The 21,735-nt window shown below is 35.6% G+C and overlaps 2 pseudogenes; one reads left to right on the forward strand and one right to left on the reverse strand.

Annotated features, from left to right (window-relative positions):
* LOC116585808 overlaps positions 1 to 21,735 on the reverse strand; it is a 54,207-nt pseudogene that overhangs the window by 29,433 nt on the left and 3,039 nt on the right.
* On the forward strand, positions 3,942 to 4,091 carry LOC116587292 (annotated as a pseudogene).

Below are 21,735 nucleotides of genomic sequence, written 5' to 3' on the forward strand. Positions count from 1 at the left end.
CCATAAAACAACACAGGGTTGCAGATTGAATAAAACGACAGGACCCATCCATATGTTGTCTACAAGAGACCCATTTTGAACCTAGGGATACATCCAGACTGAAAGTGAAGGGATGGAGAAGCATCTTTCATGACAATGGGCCTCAAAAGAAGACTGGGGTAGTGATTTTCATATCAGATAAATTAGATTTTAAACTGAAGACTGTAATCAGAGATACAGAAGGACAGCACATAATTCTTAAAGGGACTATCCACCAAGAAGATATAACAATTGTAAATAGTTATGCCCCAAATATGGGAACAGCCAATTACATAAGACAACTGTTAATCAAGATAAAGAGTCATATTGATAGGAACACATTAATAATAGGGGATCTTAACATTCCACTCATAATACACAGATTACTCAAGCAGAAAATCGATAAAGAAACAAGAGCATTGAATGACACATTGGACCAGATGGACTTCTTGATATATACAGAACATTCTACCCTAAAAAAAAAAAAAAAAAAAACAGAATACTCATTCTTCTCAAGTTCACACGGAACCTTTCCCAGAATAGACCATATACTGGGTCACAATCAGGGTTCAAACGGTACCAAAAGATTGAGATTATTCCCTGCATATTCTCAGATTACAATGCTTTGGAACAGGAGCTCAATCACAAGGAAAAATTGGAAGGAATTCAAATACCTGGAAGCTAAAGACCACCTTGCTTAAGAATTCTTAGATCAACCAGGAGATCTAAAAAAAAATCAAAGGAATCAAAGGACTTAAAGAATTCATGGAAACCAATGAGAATGAAGACACTTCAATCCAAAACCTATGGGATACAGCAAAGGCAGTCCTAAGGGAAAAATACAGAGCCAACCCAGCCACCATCAAAAAATTTAAAAATCCAGAATATACCAGCTGTCTCTACACCTTCAGGAACTGGAGAATCAACATTGAATTAAAACTCCACACACAAGAAGGTAAATAATCAAGATTAGAGCAGAGATCAATGAGACAGAAACGTGAGATACAGTAGAACACATCAATGAAACTAAAAGCTGTTTTTTTTTTAAAGAATCAATAAGATCAATGAACCATTGGACAAACTAATCAAAAGAGAGAGAGAGAGAGAGAGAGAGAGAGAGAGAGAAGGCCCAAATTAATAAAATTATGAAAGAAAAAATGTATACAAATTGGAAGGAAGACATAATTTTTCCTTCTTTCTCTCTTTCTTTCTTCCTTTCTTTTCAAGTGACACTGTCATCTATGTAGAACATTGAAAAAAATCAGTCAGCTTACTACTGGACCCAATAAGTAATTATAACAAGGGTGTAGAATACACAGTTAATACACAAAAGTCAATTGCTTTCTTATGTCCCAACAATGAACCTGTGGAATTTGAAACTAGAAACACAGTAACATTTCCATTACCATCCAAAGAAAAATGAAATACTTAGGTATATCAAAACATATTCAAGATCCATATGAGGAAAACTGTAAAATTTTGTTAATTGATATTAAAGGGGACATAACTAAATTGAGTGATATTCCTTATTAATTGATAGGAAGTCAATATTGTCAAGGTGTTAATTATCCCCAACTTGATCTACAGATTCAGTACAATCCCAATCAAAATCCCAGCAAGTTATTTTATGAATATTGATAAACTTATTCTAAAGTTTACACAGAGAGGCAAAATAGCCAGAAGACCCAACACAATACTGAAAGTGAAAAATAAAGTTGGAAGACTTATGTTACCTGTTTTGAGACTTACTATAAAGATCAATCAATAAATAAGTAATAATAATGGAACAGAATACAGATCCCAGAAACAGACCCTCATGAATACAGTCAACTGATCTTTGATCAAAGTACAAAAGCAATATACTGGAGCAAAGATAGTTTCATTAGCAAATGGTGTTGGAACAACTGAACATATATAGGTCCCCCAGCCACCGGCCCCCACCAAAATAAATAAACAAATAAATAAATAAATAAATAAATAAATAAATCTAGACACAGAGCTTACATCCTTCACAAAAAATAGCTCAAAATGGATTGTGGACCTAAATGTCAAATGCAAATCTATGAAATTCCTAGAACATGACATTGGAGAAAATCTGGATGACTTTGTGAATGGGGATGCGTTTTTAGATACAACATCAAACACATGATCCATTTTAAAAAATGATAAATTAAAAACTTGGGCTTTGACAAAAACAATACCAATAGAATGTGAAGAAAACTCAAAGTTTGAAATAAAATTTTTTCAAAAGACACAACTGATAGAAGACTGTTATCCAAAACATATAAAGAACACTTACAACTCAACAGTAAGAGAATAAAATGACTAATAAATGGGACCCGTGACTTTAAATACACCTATCAAAGAAGATACAGAGATAGAAAATATGCATAAGAAAATATGCTTCACATCATATGTCATCAGGGTAATGTAAACTAAAACAATGAGACCATACAACACACCTATTAGATTGGCCGAAATGTGGAATAGTAACAATTGCTGAAAAGAATATAGAACAACTGGAACTCTCATTCATTGTGGAGGGGGCGGTTCAACATGACATAGCCACTTTGGGAGACAATCTGGTGTTTTCTTACAAAATTAATTATACTTATCATTGGATCCAGTAATTGTGTGCCTTGGTATTTACTTAAAGGGGTTGAAACTATATGTCCACATAAAATCTTGCATGCTGACATTTACAGCCACTTTATGCATAACTGCCAAACCTTGACAGCAACCAATGCATCCTGCATTTTAAATGGGAAAACAAACCGGTGCAACCAATGGAGTACTACTTAGCACTAACTATAATGAGCTATCAGGCCATGAAAAGACATTGAGGAACTTAAATGCATATTACTAAGTGAAAAGCCAATCTAAGAAAGCTACATACTATATGATCCAACTATATGATATCTAGAAAATTCAGAACTAGGGATATGATAAAAAGATCAGTGATTGCCAGTGAGGGTGGGGGAAAAGGGATGAATAGGAAAATCACAGAGGATTTTTAGGGCAGTTAAAACAGCCTACAGGATATTGTACGGTTGGATATATGTCATTCTTCACTTGTCTAGACCCATTTTATGTACAACATTGACAGTGAACCCTTAGGCGAACTTTGGACTTTGTGTGATTATATTATATAGGTTAATCTTTGGTAAGAAGAGAAAATATACTATTTTGGTGAGTGATGTTGATAATGGGGGAGTTTCTATATGTTGGAGGGTAGAGAGTATATGAATAAAATCTCTATTTTCTTCTGAATTTTATCATGAACGTAAAATTACTCTAAAGAAATAAAACCTTAAAAAAAAGCAAATTACATGTTGATAAGGGTTGAGGCTCTTTTCACGCTACTCCACAGGTAGAAGAAAACACACTAATATTTACAAAGTTTTGAGAGAAAAAGTGGCTCAAGATTTATGCCCAGCCCAACTGATACTATGACTTAAAAACACTGAACCAAGTCCTTATACATTATCTCATTTAGTCTTAATAATAAGCCCATGAGAGAGCCTTTATTATGATTCCTGTTTTTAAAAAAGGGCATTCTGTGGTTATGCAACATTAAATAACTTCTCAGAAATCTAATCGCAGTAGTAAGACTTCAAATGCCTTTATATTTAATTTTCTCATTTAATTCTTATAATAATTCCGTGGCTTCCTATCCCCAGATTTAAAAACACAATTTAAGTATTAAAAGATGAAATAATTTTCCCAAAGATATTATACTGCTGGGATTCAATTCAGGCCTATATGATTCCACCAATCATGGGCTTTCCTGTGTGCCAGGTTTTAGCACTGTGTGTGTGTGTGTGTGTACATTTAATTATTAATTTAATCAGATTCTATCTATTGTCATCCCCTCTTCACCTTTTCTTGAAAACACGCTGTACAGAGAAGTCTGAATTACTAAGATCGCTTCTCGGCCTTTTGGCTAAGATCAAGTGTAGTATCTGAATTACTAAGAGTTTCACTTCACCCAATTTAAGGATCTAGTAAATATGCCCTTGGCAATTTTTATTCAAGATCAGAACTGAACTTGGTGACTACAGAGCTTACTGTTCTGGATGGACTTCAGAAGACAAAGAAATTGGAAAAGGGCAGAAAGAGTTGAGATCCTCACAAAATAACTAAATATTATTGTTCTACTTAATTTCTTAGCCTGGTAACAAATTTTTCCTGAGGAAAATGAAACAAGACAAAACAGGTATATAAGCTTTGATTTATCTGCCTGTTCAGATAGTTCCTTACTTGTCCTTTCATTTCTCTTTATTTTTATTTTCTTCTTCCTTCCTTTCTTCACCTTCTCTTCCTCTTCCTCCTCCTCCTCCTTCTTCCTATTCATCTTTAAGACTGTCAAATTGCTTCAGGGGTGAGCAAATCAATGAATATAGGCTTTATTTTTCTGTTACAGACCAACATATCTTTTCATAATTCATGTCCTGATTTTATTATACTGTGTTATGAACTCACACTCTGAGGTAGTAGACTATGGACAGAAACCTATACCAAGCTTTGAATTGAGTATTTAGTTTCCTAAATGGAATGCTAGGTATGCCCTGTAAGAATCATAGAATTGTGGATGAAAAAAATTCATAGATGCTCCTCTGAAAATTTAAAAACATAAGATTTTTTTAACGTTCATTAGGCAAATAGTAAATTTTATATTATCAAGTGATAGATCCAAATGTAGATAATCCCAAATCACAAATGAGCTAAACATTAGTTTATAACCAGTTTAAGGACATGTTAATTTTGTTTAGCAGCAATAGTAGTGTGTGTGTTTGTGTGTGTGTGTGTGTGTGTGTGTGTGTGCTAATTATAACATTTTTAGTTAATGGTGAAATTGATCTAATTTTCTAGATTACCAAATGTTGATTGGTTGATTCAGTGAGTCAACCGGTCTAGGATTTTTAGCTTTGTAAGTATATCTGTCTCTGTGTAAGGAACACTTAAATAGCAATTAAACTTGAATCTGTTCACTTCATTCCTTTCGTGCCTAGGGTGGGCTAACAAAATCATTTCATAAAGTGGCCATTTGAAGGGAACTTTTATAGCTAATTTAAATTTTATAGTTAAATTAAATTTAACTCTGAACTTCAGATAAATTTAACACTTACCTCAAGTGTTTGTTGGTTTGGCATCTATGAGATGTAGATAAAAGCACATTGAATGATGTAAAGAATAAGAGAAGTGATAGTTGTTGTTCTCTTCAATTTAGTTCATACATAAGTTTCCCTGAATCTTTGCCCTAAGGAGAGAGCCTTAGGTTAATTTTGGAGTTTCCTGACTCTCTGAGCATTATGACGGTCACTGGATGTGTTCCAGAGAGGACAGAGGAGTGGGGAGAGGAGAAATGATCCTTCATTCATCTTATCCAAGGCATGCAGAAAGGCTTTGTAAACTAGAAACTATGCAAATAAGAGTGAAACAGTAAGAATTCAATCCCCTGTAAATTACACGTGAGACCTTATCTTTTCTGTGTGAGCTGATATTGAAGGTCCTGAAAGCTGTTTCCAGAGCTTCCATTATAGCATACTTCAATGTTAAATTGCTGAAGGATGCCGTAACTCAGAACAGAGCTGGAAGAGAGAGTGATGAGAAACGAGAATGATTATGTTGATATGCAGAAATGCTTGAGTATTCAGCAAGGAATGGAAGGGAATAAAGTGTACATGAATGTTTAGTGGGTTTTTTTGGGCAATTGAATTTTACAGACATGTGCTTTAAGCATGTAACATTGCTTAACAGCTGGCGCTTTCAGGTCAGATGGTGTGTGGCAGGGAAGTTTGACACATATTAGATTTCTGAGGTATATGTGATAGCTGCATTAGAGCCATGGGCCATCTTTTATGTCTTTTGGTTAGCAGGAATTATTAGGCACCATCTACCCTGGGTCCAAGGACAAGGTGAGAAAATGATGTTTGTAGAAAGAAAACAACAAGTAAAGTTATATCCAGTGTATCACAGACTGTGTTGCTATGGGCATACTGTTGCTCTATAGTGGAATAGCAAGATGAGACAATATAAAATTACAGCTGATACTGCATTTTTATGTTATCTTGGTGAGAGCAGCAGCAGGGCTTAGCTTAACAAAATATTAAAATGCTGCCCAAATGCTAATGAACTACAAGTAGAGAAATATGTGGGAATTCTGATTTTAAGTATTATATTGCTGACACATTTACACATTTTTCTTTTGTCTCATTTACATAATTAGAGGTGAGAGTCTCCATGGACCACACAACCACATTTCATTAACTGTCATCCTCAACTCACTAACCTTCAAACACACAGGTCTATGGTTTGGGAAAAAAGTAGAGAGAGAGGTGAAGGGAAGGAGAGAGAGAGAGAGACAGAGAGGAGGTAGACAGAGAGATAAAGGGGAGGGAGTAGGGACCAAGAAAAAAAGAAAGGGAAGGTAAAGAGAAAAAAATTATAAATTGTGTGCTACCAAATACTGCTTTACCAAATCTCTAAGAGGTATGTGAAGGACTTATGTATGACTGAGAGGTAGGAAAATATTAGGTCTTTAATTGCATCAGGTAGCAATATCCTATGGGGGAGAAATAACACACCCAAGCTCTTCAAACCTCCTTTCCAGTATCTTGTAAAAATTGTTCAGAATATCTTGTGTAACTAACATGGTCACATTTCTTAAGGAAAGAAATCTGTTGCAGGAAAAATAGCTTAATGTCCTAAAAGAGCATACAATTGAGGGGCTCAACATAATACAATTTCAAAAACAGGCTTTTCCCGAACTGTGGGTGGACTGAGGAACGTAATTCATAGCAGAATAAGCTGACTGGCTCCAACTGTCTTAATATAGTCTTTTTGACATAGACTGATCTGATTGTATGTCTCCAATAGTTCTGTGCTCTTAAAAAGTCTATTTTTTTCTCTGCCAAATAAAAACATTCTACTTTGACTTCAGAGCTTTACATACATACATATATATATAAACATATATATATGTGTGTGTATGTAATGATGTAAAGGATACATCATATATATATGATGTATCCATTAAAGCTATGTATGTATGTACATATATATATATGTAAGTAAGATACAAGTAAGATACATCATATACCCATTAAAGCTATGTACATATGCACATATATATACATACATATGTGTGCGTGTGTGTGTAAGATAGGGTCTTATATGTATACATATACATATACATATGTGTATACATATACCATAGCTTTAATGGATGCATATATATATAGCATATGATACACCTATGATATAGCTTTAATGGATGCATCATATATATACATATATATGTATCATATGATATGATATACATATGTATATGTTTATACATATGCATCCATTAAAGCTATATCATAGGTGTATATGTGTGTATATATGTATATATATGATGCATATATGTATATATATCATATCATATGATACACATATGGTATAGCTTTAATGGATGCATAATATATATACATACATATGTATCATATCATATGATATATATATGATATGTATATACATATGCATCCATTAAAGTGATATCATGTGTGTGTGTGTGTGTGTGTGTGTGTGTGTATGATGCATCCATAAAAGCTATGGTCTTACTTACTTCCTAATTCTCTAATCTGCTAGGTTGTACAAACAGTACCAGCCTATTTTACTTATTTATTTAATTATTTATTAAAAGATTTATTTATTTCAGAGAAAGAACCCATATAAGAGAGTGTGAGTTGGGAGGCATGGGAAAAGGGAGAGAATCTCAATCAGAACCTCCTTTTCTCTCAGTGGTGTTACTTGTCCGCCATACTTGTCAGTCAACAAACGTCATAACTTGACTTGTATCCAGAACATGTAAAGCTTCATCTCCGTTTGGGATGTCTGTATGGATTGAAGGTGGTCCATCCACATTAGGAAGGGTAATTTGTTTTAGTCAGTCTACAGATTTCAATGTTATTCTCATCCAAACACACCTTCACAGAAATATCTAGAATATGGTCTGACCAAACAGTTGGGCACCCAATGGCCCAGTTAAGTAGACACACCAAATGAATGATGACACCAAATCTTTTGCATGTTTTAAATTTGGGTTGGTTTTCTTTTATTATTGATTGGTACTAGTTTTACATGTTCTGGATAAAAGTCCTAATCCTAAAGTCCTATATATACATATCTCCACTGAAGTATATGACTTCTTTTTAAATTCTCTAATGATGTTTATTAGAGGAAAATTTTATATTTTCATGAACTTTTTTTTTTGTTTGTTTAAAGAGTTGTGTTACTGTTAGTGCTTTTGCATTCTAAGCTAAATATTACTATAGCTGATTTAAGGGAAATAATGCCTCTACTCTCCTCTAGTGTATTTATGGTTAAATGTCTTACATTTGGGTCCTTCATCTATTTTTAATTTATTTTCGTGTATGGTACAAAAAGAGGTACAAGAATGTGGGGCATGGGGTGGTGCGCATGTGCCCTATCAGGGGGTGGGGCACAAGAGACAACTTGGAGTGTTCTATCCATGTGCACAGGGAGGCCCTGTGGCTTGCTGGTTCATACTGGCCTGGCGTCTGGGAAAGGGTGCCCTGAGCAAGTGCACATGGCCTAGAACCAAGGCCTTTGCAGCTGGGCTGTGTGTGGGCAACAATTGGGGCTTTCTGGCCTTGTCCATTCCTCCTCCACCCTTTCCCCAAGACCTTATGCTATTTGGGCTTTTTTTTTTTTCCCCTTTGTCCTGGTGGTACCCCTCCAGTTTCTCTGGAAACAAACTGTGATTCAGGGATCACTGAACACTTGCCTAAGTAACGTCTGGAGGCACTGCATTTCTATCATCAGAACCTGGAGGGGCTGTGAAATCCTATTGAAGGTCCAAACCTCACAGCCTTTCCTGAGTCTACACACCAGGATCCTGGATTGGCAAGAGGTCATTTGAGGAGAGGTGAGATGGAGCTCTGAGTATGGAAGAGAAAGGGCATTCCCCAGGATCTTGGCCATGTCCCAGAGGAACCTAGGGGTGGCTGTGCCCTTGGTGATGTATGGGCCTAAGTTCTGGACAGCCTCTGATGTATTGAGGCTGTGGTGTGTCTTTGTGGCTTTTCCTCTTCTGAGATGAGATGCAGGGATAGGTGTGTGTGTGTGTGTGTGTGCGTGTGTGTTTGAGAGGGGTGGTGAGAGAGAGAGAGAGAAGGAGAGATAGAGGGAGGGAAAGAGAGAGAGAATTCACCAAGCTAGGGCCACATTCAGGAAGGTAAATGAAAGACTGATACTCCTGGGCAGTTTTCTTCCTTTACTAAGGGAAATTAAGCATACTGGCAAAGGATATTTGAGAGGCTTGACCATTTATCAAGTAGTACTTATCCAGTAAATGAAACATTGCCTCCTATCTTAAGCCATTGTCCTTAAGATGCTGTCTTTCATTACACCTCATAATGGGCTGTCATATTATCACCAGTCTGTCTCTCTTTTCTATTTCTATTTCTATTCCTTTCTTTCATTTAAAACAGAATAGATTTTGCTAATGTAGGGATTATGCTGCTTTTTACTAACCTTTGGGAAAAGACGAGATTGAAAAAATTTTTTTCTATTGTTTTTAATATTTTTTCCATAAACGTGCACCTTCACCATTATAAATATTAGCAACCATGCCTTGATCCCAGGTCTCCATATTAGGAATAGAAAGTAATCATAATAAAGATTTTTTCCAAACTGTAGTTCATGCAATCATTGCCATTTATACTCTTATGGACACTAGTCTTCAGGTAAACCAAATTCTCAACAGATTCATCTTTATGTTCCATCTTCCTTTTTTGGCATTTCGTAGTTTTTGTGAGTCTTGACTTACAAAGTCGCAAGTCATGAGGCTTGTTTCTTAAAAAGCCTACATTGTGATTGTACTATGTGTTGTAGTGTTAATTACCAAGGTCTAGATCAATGTTTAAATTGCCAGTGACTATCAAAATTATAAAATTTTAATAGAAAAAAAAATCCTAACAAATAAGTAATGGTGAGAACAGTTTTGTTTTACTTCTTTTTCTCCATTTCAATACGTATCTGTATTTTGGGTAGTGATATAAATCGTGTTTTCTTTTTCTGAGTGGTCTGAATTTTTAAAGATAAGTTTATTGGCCAGATCATTATATGGAGTCAGTTCATCTGGCTTTTAGCTACATTTCTGTTACTATCTTGATGAGCATAAGGAAAACACTTGACTTCTTTCAGTTACCTCTTTTGTAAAATGGGCATCAAAGCTATAATGCTGCAGAAAGTGCTTTGAAAAGTGCATAGATGACAATTACTTCTTCTATTTCATGAAAACAAGGTGATTTTTAATAGAAAAAACAAAACAATAGCATCTTTCAAGCTAGTCGTCTTGAGAGACTGTTAATCCAGGGGTACCACCATTACCTCTAATGCAGTTCATATTCCCCAAAATTACTGTTAAGGAGGCAATTGCATACAATATGGTGAAATTTGGAGTGCGGTGACCCAGGTTCAAGTTTTCACTGTGTTGGTCATATTTTTCTGACCTTCACCTTCAGTTCCCTATTTCTAAAATGAACATAACAGTACTACCTATATATTCAAGATTGTTGGGAGCATTAACCATGAAATGGAGTGAATACTGTCATATAATAAGCACTCAGTAAGTATTAGCTCCTACTATTTGTAGTTTCTCCCATATTTGTGGTTCATACTGTTGTCCCATTTGTTCGAGCTAAAATATGGGATTCATTTTTAACTCCCTCATTTCCTTGATCTACCACAACCATCAGAAAGGCCAGTCAACGATTACTTCACAACATAATTTTAATTTCTCCACTTCCTTTGCACTGCTGCCACTGTAGACCAATCTAGACCATCACCGTCTCTCACTTGTACCTTTCCAGAAACTCCCTAAGTTGTCTAACATCTTTCTTGCTCTTGCCTGGCCCAGTTTCCACTTAATAGCACCAGAGTGTTCTGTAAAAATGTACACTGATCACACTGCTCCCTTCCTTAAAGTGCTATAGTGGCTTTCCATCATACTTAGATAAAAATCAGACACCTTTTCTTAGCCTACTCTATTTCTCCCTTCTTACCTACCTTTGCCACCTTGTGTGGCACATGGGCCTTCCTTTTCACACATCAAGTGCTATAGTGGCTTTCCATCATACTTAGATAAAATCAGACACCTTTTCTTAGCCTACTCTATTTCTCCCTTCTTACCTACCTTTGCCACCTTGTGTGGCACATGGGCCTTCCTTTTCACTCATCAGGTCTACTGATTCATTTCTATTTTGAGGTATTGGGTGTTGCTCTTCCCTTGGCTACTGCCACAGGTGTTTGCAGTGTTGACTCTCTCATGTTCAGATGATGATCATCTCACAGGCCTGTCCTGACACTAAGTGGAATGTGCTCATGCTCCATACCTCTGTTTGATTTTCATCTTAGCATTCATCCTTGCCTCTTTTCTTATGTACTTCTTATGTGAACTGAATACTTTACCAGATTGTGGAAACTGTGAGAATTGGGATTTTATTTTCTGTATTGTCGAGGGCTGCCTCTCTAGTGCTTAGGACAGTGCGCACATGAAGCACTCCATAAACATTGCTTGGGTTATACAACAGTGAATAGGACAGATGTAGCCTGTGTTCAGAGTGTTTGATTTAGACCAGAATCAGCAAATCTTTTCTTAAAGGGCCAAATAGTAAATAATCTAGGCTTTTAGACCATAAGGTCTTTATTACAACCACCCACTTTGCTCTGGTAGCCCTGTAACAGCCACTGACAGTATGTAAATGACTGGGCATAAGTGTGTTCCAATAAAACTGGGTTTAGAAGAATGGGCAGCATGTCCCTGGTGTGTAGTTTCCTCACCCCATGCTTTAGAGCATTGCTGTGGACTAGATCTTTCTGTACTGATGGTACTGATCTTTATCTACAATGCCCAGTCTGATAGCCACTAGCTACATGTGGCTATTGAGCGTTTGACCTGTGGCTCGTATAACTGAGGAACAAAAACATTGGGAACAGCTTCACTGAGGTATAATTGACATACAGGAAACTGTACATATTTGAGGTTGTTAAATTTGTAAGATTTGGCACATGTATATACTGATGAAACCAACATATTCAAGAGAATGATCATGCTTATAATTTCCCAAAGTTTGTGTCCCTTGTGAATCACTTGATTTTGTCCCCATTCCTAGGCAACCACTCATCTGTTTTATGTCACTGTAGATTATTTTGCCTTTTCAAGAATTATGTACAAATAGAATAATACTATTTATTCTAACATCTTTAGTTCAATATAATTATTTTAGAATTCATTCATGTTTTTGCATCTATCAGTGGTTCCTTTCATTGCTTGGTAGTATTCCATTATGCAGAGAAGCCACAGTTTGTTTATCCATTCACCTATTAGTGGATATTCAGGTTGATTTCAGATTTTGGCTACTACAGATAAAGTTGCTGTGAACATTCATGTATGTCTTTTTATGGACCTACGCTTTAATTTCTTTTGGGTACACACTTAGGGGTTGAATGGCTGGGTCATATTTATGTGTAAATTTAACTTTTGAAGAAATTATCCAGTTGTTTTCCAAAGTGGTTTTACTTTCTTACCAACAATAGTATAAGAGTCCAATTTCCCCACATCTTAATCCACACTTACTGTCTTTTGGATTATAGCCATCTTAGAGGAAATAATATGGTATTTTACTATGGCTTTGATTTGCCTATTCCTAATGACTAGTGATGGTGAGCATCTTTTTATGTGTTTATCATCCGTGTGTTATGTTGAGTGAAGTTCTCACTCAAAGAATGTGCCTAAAATTTGTTGGATTTTTAGTTTTTATATTATTTTGAGCATTATTTGTATATTCTGATTCAAGTTCTTTATCATATAAGTGATCTACAAATATTTTCTCCCATTATGTGGCTGGCAATTTTATTCTTTTAACAGTCTTTTTTAAGGAACAGAATTCTCAATTTTGATAAAATCTAATTCATCATTATTTTCTGTAGTTCTACTTGATTATGATTTATTTGAATTTAAATTTAAGTTGCCACAGGTATCTATTGGATACTGGAGTGGACAGCAGAGGCTGAGAGAAAGGACAAATGCAATATTAACAAGTATTAACAAATAGTGATAACTATTATTAAAAAAGCAAACATGGATATGGAGCTACACCCCTCTGTCATTAAGGTTTCAAGGAAGGCCCCTTTTATGTGAGGCCTTACTCATTCATGGGTAAAAAAATGCTGTAAAAAGATTTCAAGCAGTAGGTGCAATTATTCAAAGATCATGTGGTAGAAAAGGACATTATGTGTTTGAGGAGCCAGTATGTAGAGGCTGTATTAAGAAGTTATTATCTTTGGGGCCCCTGGGTGGCTCAGAGGGTTAAAGCCTCTGCCTTCAACTCAGGTCATGATCCCAGGGTCCTGGGATTGAGCCCCACATTGGGCTCTCTCCTTGGTGGGGAGCCTGCTTCCTCCTCTCTCTCTCTGTCTGCCTCTCTGCCTACTTGTGATCTCTCTTTGTCAAAAACATAAATTAAATATTTTTTAAAAAGAAGTTATTATCTTTATTTTATAGCCACATTTAGTATTTTCACCTGAAGCAGAATCACTTGACTGGTTCATCAACATTTATTCACGAGGCAGACAATTTATTTCTAGAAATCCAGGATTTTCTATCACTTATACTCAGAATAATGCACAATAGATTTGTCTCATAATTTCTAAAAATGTGGATCTAAAATATAATAGGAGCATATAGATAATGCTTCTGGATAATGCATTCTGTAGAGAATCCTGGACTACTCCTTCTGCATAAGGTTTCCTTGAGGATATCCACGTTTGGATAGAACAATTATTATAGAATGAAATGGAAGCATGTATTAGAGTAATTTTGGTTTGGGATCATTTGTGTCATACTCAGGCACTCTCACCCTTTGCTTTCCCATAGTACTTGAAAACTCCTTGAATAAGTTGGTTGTTGGGATAGGGAAGAAAAACTTTAAGGCACAGAAAGTCAAATGGAGCAATGGGATTTTAAAATAGTTGCAACATATTAACATGTAGCAGTGGTTGTTGACCACTTCATTCTGTCTCTTCTTTCTGCATTCTCTGGGTCTAAATCTGTTTATAGCAGCTCATGGCACGACACCCCCGAGAGCCACCTTTGGCCACATGTTGTGTCTTATGCTGGGGTTTGAAGGAAATATCTTGTTGAGTAAGCTTTAGTTTTACTCTATAATACTGAGAAAATACTATGCCTGTGGTTAAAAAAATACTTTCCTGAATTATTTTCTTGTGTTATTCAAAAAGTGACCTGATAAAATCAGGGATATTATTTGTTTTGTCTCAGAGGAGTCTGATATGATCAAAATCAGAATCAGATTAATCAGAAATGGCCTCTGTTCTCTCTGGTGTGATCTCCACACTTGTGAGTGTACTTTGTTTCTTTGTCTGTAAAATGGTGGTCAGAATCCATATCTTGTATAGTTCACAAGTAGGTTCTTAAGGGCCAGAAGAAGAATGTATACTCTGTACTTTTAGGTACAGAAGCGAATTAGTTATCTTTGAGCAGGTAAAAGGAGATGTTAAGCAATAAAAAAGAGTTTTATTTATTTGAATTTGATAAGGGAAAACTGACATGCAAAAGAGTGGATAATATCTGTCTCATTCAGCTAAGGCTGCCATAACAAAATACCCTAAATAGGGTGGTTCAAACATCGGAGTTTGATGTCTTAAGGTTCTTGTGGCTGGGGATGCCTATTGTCTGGGTGACAGCCAGTTCAGTTTCTGGTTGAGGGTTCCTTTAGCTTGTCTTTGGCCATCTTCTTCTGTGTCTCCATGGGAGTGGGAGGAGAATAGGGAACGTAGAAGAGAGAGAGATAGGTGGAGATGGAACTAGATAACTCTGTTTTCTTCTTATAAGGGCACTAATCTCATCCTAGGGGGCCTCACTTTCATGACCTCATCCAAAGGTAAATCAACTCCCAAAGTCCCCTGCCTCCTAATACCATGCACTGGAAATTAGGCCTTCAGCATATGAATTTAAGTGGAACATAGGCATCAGCCCATAGCACTATGCTTCCAAGTAATCATCTTTGTTTATAATTTACGGGATAATAAAAGGTAACTTAAAACCTCTTTAAGTGAATACCTTACTATATATAATACAGATCAAGTATATGAGGTAAATATTATTAACTTATTTCTACAGAAGAAGGGACTGAACCCTGCCATGGCCACATATAGTAAGCAGTAAAGATAGAATTTGTACCAGATCTCCCAACTCTATTTCTTTTTTCAACTAGATTATAGATGCTTTTGTTCCTATTTATAACACCGGTATAGGAGAGAATAGGTTTGAGTTCCATATAACTAGCTGAGAAAAGCATATTTGAGAGATTTTTCTCCTAAGAGGTAATTTTCTTCCTTGGAGAGAAGAATATCTGCTTTCTACATCTGCCATTGCATGTTATGTTTACTGCTGCCATTAGGTAAATTTTAGGTAACTGCTTTAGTCAGGGTTCTCCAGAGAAGGAGACCAATGACAGTCCTGTGAATTTCAATGTGTAAGTTGAAGACCCAGGAAAGCTGGTAGTTCAGTTTACTCCCATCTCTTCCTGAGGCAAGATGAGATGACATGTCCCAGCTCAACAGTGAGGGAGGAGGAAAAGGGGCAAATTTCTCCTCCCTTCACTCTGCTCTGTGAAGTTCCTCAAGAGATGGACTGATGCATACCCACATTGAGGAGAGCCATCTGTCTTATTAAATCCAGTGATATAAATGGCAATCTCATCCAGAAGTACCTCACAGACACACCTAGAGATGTTTAATCTTGGCACCTTGTGAACAGTCAAGTTGGCCAATAAAAATAATCATCACAGTAAGTATTAATTAATAGTGACAAAAATGATGTTAGGCTGATTACTTTGGAAATGGGTGGTTTTTATGGCTTGATATCTGTCATTTTCAGAAGTGTTATAGAAGGCACTCATCATCCTTCTGGAGTTCCTTGCCACGTCTGCTTTCCAGGCTTATATCACAATCTTACTTGCTGTCAGAAAGCTTGGCATCATCCACAAACTTAGAGAATTGTATTTCAGAGTTACATGTGGGTTCATTTAATTCTGTGCCTCTATGGACAGTCACATGATTGGCACACCAAGATGAAACTATTTGAATTCAGAAAACATGTATGTCATGAATCTTGAGTGTAGGGAAAAACTCTCACTTCCATGGTTATATTTACTTACAATGTGAACACAACGGTATGTTTTAACAGGGCAAAGGATAAATTAATTTATGACTCTAACTAACATTCATGTATTAGAACATAATGAATTGTTTATTTATTTTTTAAAGATTTTATTCATTTGAAAAAGAGACACACAGTGAGAGAGGGAATCCAAGCAGGGGTAGTGGAATAACGAGAACCAGGCTACCTGTAGTGTTGGGACCCCAATACTGGGCTCCATCGCAAGACCCTGAGATCATGACCAGAGCTGAAGGCATATACCTAATGACTGATCCAAGCCAGTGCTCCTAAATTGTATTTTTATACAACAAAACATAAGGAAAATTGTATATATACATATTTGTATAAAAAGTAATGATCAGTTTAAAGTAAAATAGTTAAAATAGAGAATTGCAACTTGGAGACTGAAAATTCACAAGTCACAGATACTAAATAGTGCAGTTGTTGCTTCAGTTCCAGGGGAAGATGGCTATGAAGGAATCTGACACTCTCTGTGATTTCACAATTGTCCCAGGTTTTGACTCTGGGAAAGGTCTGTAGGACAAAAGATGACCACATCCACAAGGCATTTCCCACCCCCGATCCTGCACAGTGTTCTTTAAGCTGGGAGAGGTAACACAGCTTGATGGCATCTACCGTAAAGGAGACTTCTGTAACTGAGGTGTCTGAATCCTTTCAAAGTTCTTATCCTGACATCCAGGACTTGGTGGCTGTTCTTTTCAAAGTAATGACATCTTTAGTACCACATAACAACTTAACAGAAATATGTGATTATAAATCTTGCCTTTGTAGAAGTTATTAGTAGCTGAAAATATACTAGATTTCAGTTTAAATTTCCACTAATACAGGTTTGTAAACTATAAAATATCACAGAAATAACTGGATATACGACTAACATCAAAACTGTATATATATATATATATATATATATATATATATATATATATAGTGTATATACACTACAAGTCCAGTGCACATTCTCCTGTGTTACATAGATTTTTGCATTTATTGTTTTATTTCAAAATGTTCGTTTCATAGAAAGAGGAAAGACAGCCAAAAGTCAAAGTATTTCTTTCTTAATCTCAGAAAAGTATTTATATACTTTTACAATGGTCTGGTGTGGTGACATTTTTGTTAATGAAATGCTCACATTGATTCTGGTTGGGATGTTTATGAATAAATAGAGGATCACACACATCCCAGAGCAATATGACAGTAGGGAGAAGCTTCAGCTCACCCAGTCATCAAAAGCTGGTTGTGATAATAGGATGTAGAAGCGAGGTGCAAGCTTAAAACTAATTTTCTTGTTTCCTTGCAGAGCCAGTATCCCTTGGGTATGTCTCCACAAATTAAATACTGCACAAGTTTTGGGAAGACAAAAAAGAAACAGCTTATTGTTAACAAAATTAAATAGACTACCCACAAAATGATTAATTCTTAAGTCTGAAAAAGCAAATTCATAAATTTCATTACTTTTTTTTCTAGCCTTGAAACTTAAATTCTACAAAAAATAAAAACATATGGTGTAAAATTACACACAAATACTCTATATGAATGTAAAGAGAAGCTTTATTTTTAATCTCAAAATTGTCAAAAGCCCTACCAGTAGGTAAAATGGATAATCAAATTGTGGTATACCCACACTGTAAAATACTGCTCAACAATAAAAAGTTAACATGGCATATTTATATGAAATTCTTAGAAATGCAAACTAATCTATAGTGACCCCAAACAGATCACTGATCACCTGAGGACAGGTTGGTAGGGCAGCAGGAAAGAATGAATCAAAAAGGCACATGGGGAAACTTTTGGATTTATGAAAATGTTCATTACCTTGATTGTTGTGGTGGGTTCATGGACATAATGCATAAAAATTCATCAAACTGCATATTTTAAATATGAGTACTTTACTGTCCATAATTTTACTAGAATAAATCCTTAAAAATCCTTAAACAAACAAACAAAATTATTGATGAAATAGAAAATGAACACACAATGGTGAAAAGCTACAAAACTAAAAAAACCAAAAGCTATTTCTTTGAAAAGAACTAATAATAATAAATGAAACTGATTCATCTGTAACTGATCTAGGAAGAAAAAAAGAATTCAGAAATTACTGATATCCAAAATAAAAGAATAAATAAAATAAATAACTAAAATGCCAGTTCATACATATACTAAATTCATAAAAAATATTATGAATAACTTTATGGTGATTAAGTTAACAACTGGGATGAAGTTAGCACATTCCTTGAACTAAACTAGTTACCAACACTAACTGAAGAAAGAGTGTTTTATTTCTGTTAAATAATTAAAATCATAATTCCAAAACCGTTCCAGGAAAGAAACCCCTCAAATACTAGATCACTTTTCTAGTGAATTCAATGAAGCATTTTAGGAGGAAATACTGGACTTCCCTATATACCCTTCTGGAAAGAGGAGGAAACACCCCCCAGCTCAGTTATGAGTCCACCGTTATCCTGGTGCCAAGACCAGACAAAGACAGGACAGGAAAACTGCAACCCTATCCCCAACGTGTATGGACTGAAAATACTTAATAAAGCCACACATAACCCTGTTCTAATGTAAGGAAACATCAGGAAAACCCAAATGAAGGACAGTCCACTAAATGTCTCAAAATTGTCTTGGTCATGAAAAATAGGAAAGGTCTGAACAGCTGTCATACTCTAGAGGAGCTTAAGGAAGACATAATTACTGAATGTAATATTGTACATGGGATGAGATCTAGAGATAGAAAAAGGACATTAGGTAAAAATCTGGTAATTAAAGCCTTCAGTCAATAACAATGAATTGATGCTGGTTCATTAGTTCTGACAATTATGTTTCAGTATTTTAAGATGTTTATAAGATACATTGGTAGATAGTACTCAGAAATTCTACAAACGTTCTGCAACTTTCCTGTATATATGAATCTATTCTAAAACAAACATTTAAAAAAATAAACATTTATTTTTATTTTTTATTTATTTGTTTGGCACAGAGAGATCACAAGTAGGTAGAGAGGTAGGCAGAGAGAGAGGGGGAAGAAGACACCCCAATGAGCAGAGAGCCTGATGTGGGGCTCGATCCCAGGACCCTGGGATAATGACCTGAGCCAAAGGGAGAGGCTTTAACCCACTGAGCCACCCAGGCGTCCCTAAAAGTTTATTTAAAAAAATCATTCTAATTACTATATTAATATTTTAAAAAAAAGAGAGCAGCAAGAACATATGATAATTCCAAAGTTGCAAGACAAGTATTTGTCAAAGTTCAACACCCATTCCAGACAAAACACTACAAAACTAAAAAGACAATTCCTCATTTAATAACGGACATCTACAGAAAGACTCTATAGCCAGCTAACATCATATGTGATGGTAAAAGATTATTTTCCTATCTAAACTGAGGAACCAAAAGAGTTAAGTCTCTTCATACCGATTCCATTAAACAATATACTGGAGGTTCTAGGTAGTACATTAAAGTAAGAAAAGAAAAGGAAAATTGAACAGGTCAGAATGGAAGAAGTAAAACTTACTTTATTTATAAAGGAAATGAATGTGTACATAGAATACTCTGAGAAATCTACATTAAAGCTAAAAGCATTCTTTAAAGAAAACTAACAAGTGAATTTAGAAAGATCAAGGATTAAAGGTCAATAAAAAAAAGTCTCAACTACATTTCTACATATTAGCAATGATCAAATGGAACATGCAATAAACAGTTTCAATATCAACAAAAAACCATGAACATCTTACTAGAAAGTTCAGTCAGGAAATAAGATGTTATTGTCAAGAATAGACATATAGAGTGATAGAGGAGAATGGAGTTCAGTAGACCTATACAGATATGGTGAGCTGGTTTTGGAAAAAGTTTCCAGAAGGAAAACAGGCCCTATTTTCTGAATCGGAAAAAAAAAAAAATCTACACAGTCATTGATATTGCAACAACTGGATATCTGTACAGATAAACAATAAACCTCTAACTTTATACCATACACAAAAATGAAATCCAATCTATCATAGGCTTAGCACAGAAGAAAAATAGGATACTATCTGTGGAACTTTCAAATACTCAAATATTTCTTATTTAAGGCACAGACATATAAGCTATGAAAGAGAAGTCTTGTTCAGTTAGACTTTATCATAACTAAAAATTTTTATTCCTCAAAAGCGGGTACTGAAGAAAATGAAAAGACAGATTTAGAGGAAATATTTTCACATATACATATGAAAAAGGACCTATATATTCAAAATATGGAAATAACTCATATAATTCCCTAGATTGGCATGTAAAAAAATGCACAAAAGTTTACTTCACAAAGGAAATGTGTAATTATTACATGAAATGATGTCCTATATCTTAGTCTTCAGGAAAATGCCAATGAAAACTACACTGAGATACCACTATATACCCAATAGAAAGCATTAAAAAAAAAAAAAAAACCTGTGATCCATTTACTAAGTTTTGGCCAGGATGGGGAACAACTGGAGATCTCATGCATTGTTGGTGGGTATGCAAAATAGTGTGAACACCTTAGAATATTGTCTGATAGTCTATTTTAAAGGTACAGAAACACTTACTGTATGATCCAGTAATTTAACTCTGTTGCATTTACTCAAAAGAGTGAAAGCAGAAAAGACTTGCATACAAACATTCACTGCAGTTTCCTTCATAATAGCCCTAAAGGATGTGGAGAAAGGGGAACCCTCTTCCACTCTTGGTGGGAATGCAAGTTGGTGCAGCCTCTTTGAAGAACAGTGTGTTATTCCTCAAGAAATTAAAAATAGAACTTACCTATGATCCTGCCATTGCACTACTGGGTATTTACCCTAAAGATACGGATGTCGTGAAAAGAAGGGCCATCTGTACCTCAATGTTTATAGCAGCAATGGCCACGGTCGCCAAACTGTGGAAAGAACCAAGACACCCTTCAATGGATGAATGGATAAAGAAGATGTGGTCCATATACACTATGGAGTATTGTGCCTACATCAGAAAGGATGATTACCTAACTTTTGTAGAAACATGGATTGGACTGGAAGAGATGATGCTGAGTGAAATAAGTCAAGCAGAGAGAGTCAGTTATCATATGGTTTCACTTATTTGTGGAGCATAACAAATAGCATGGAGGACATGGGGAGTTAGAGAGGAGAAGGGAGTTGGGGGAAATTGGAAGGGGAGGTGAACCATGAGAGACTATGGACTCTGGAAAACAATATGAGGGTTTTGAAGGGGCGTGGGGGTGGAAGGTTGGGGTACCAGGTGGTGGGTATTAGAGAGGACACAGATTGCATGGATCACTGGGTGTGGTGCAAAAATAATGAATACTGTTATGCTGAAAATTAAAAAAAAAATAGCCCTAAAGTGCAAACAGCTCAAATGTCTATTGAAAGGTGAATGATGAAGCTAACTGTGGTATATCCACCAATGGCATACTGCTTGGAAATAAAAAGGAACAGACTTCTGAT

This window comes from Mustela erminea, chromosome 3 (assembly GCF_009829155.1).
Source record: "Mustela erminea isolate mMusErm1 chromosome 3, mMusErm1.Pri, whole genome shotgun sequence".
NCBI lineage: Eukaryota > Metazoa > Chordata > Mammalia > Carnivora > Mustelidae > Mustela > Mustela erminea.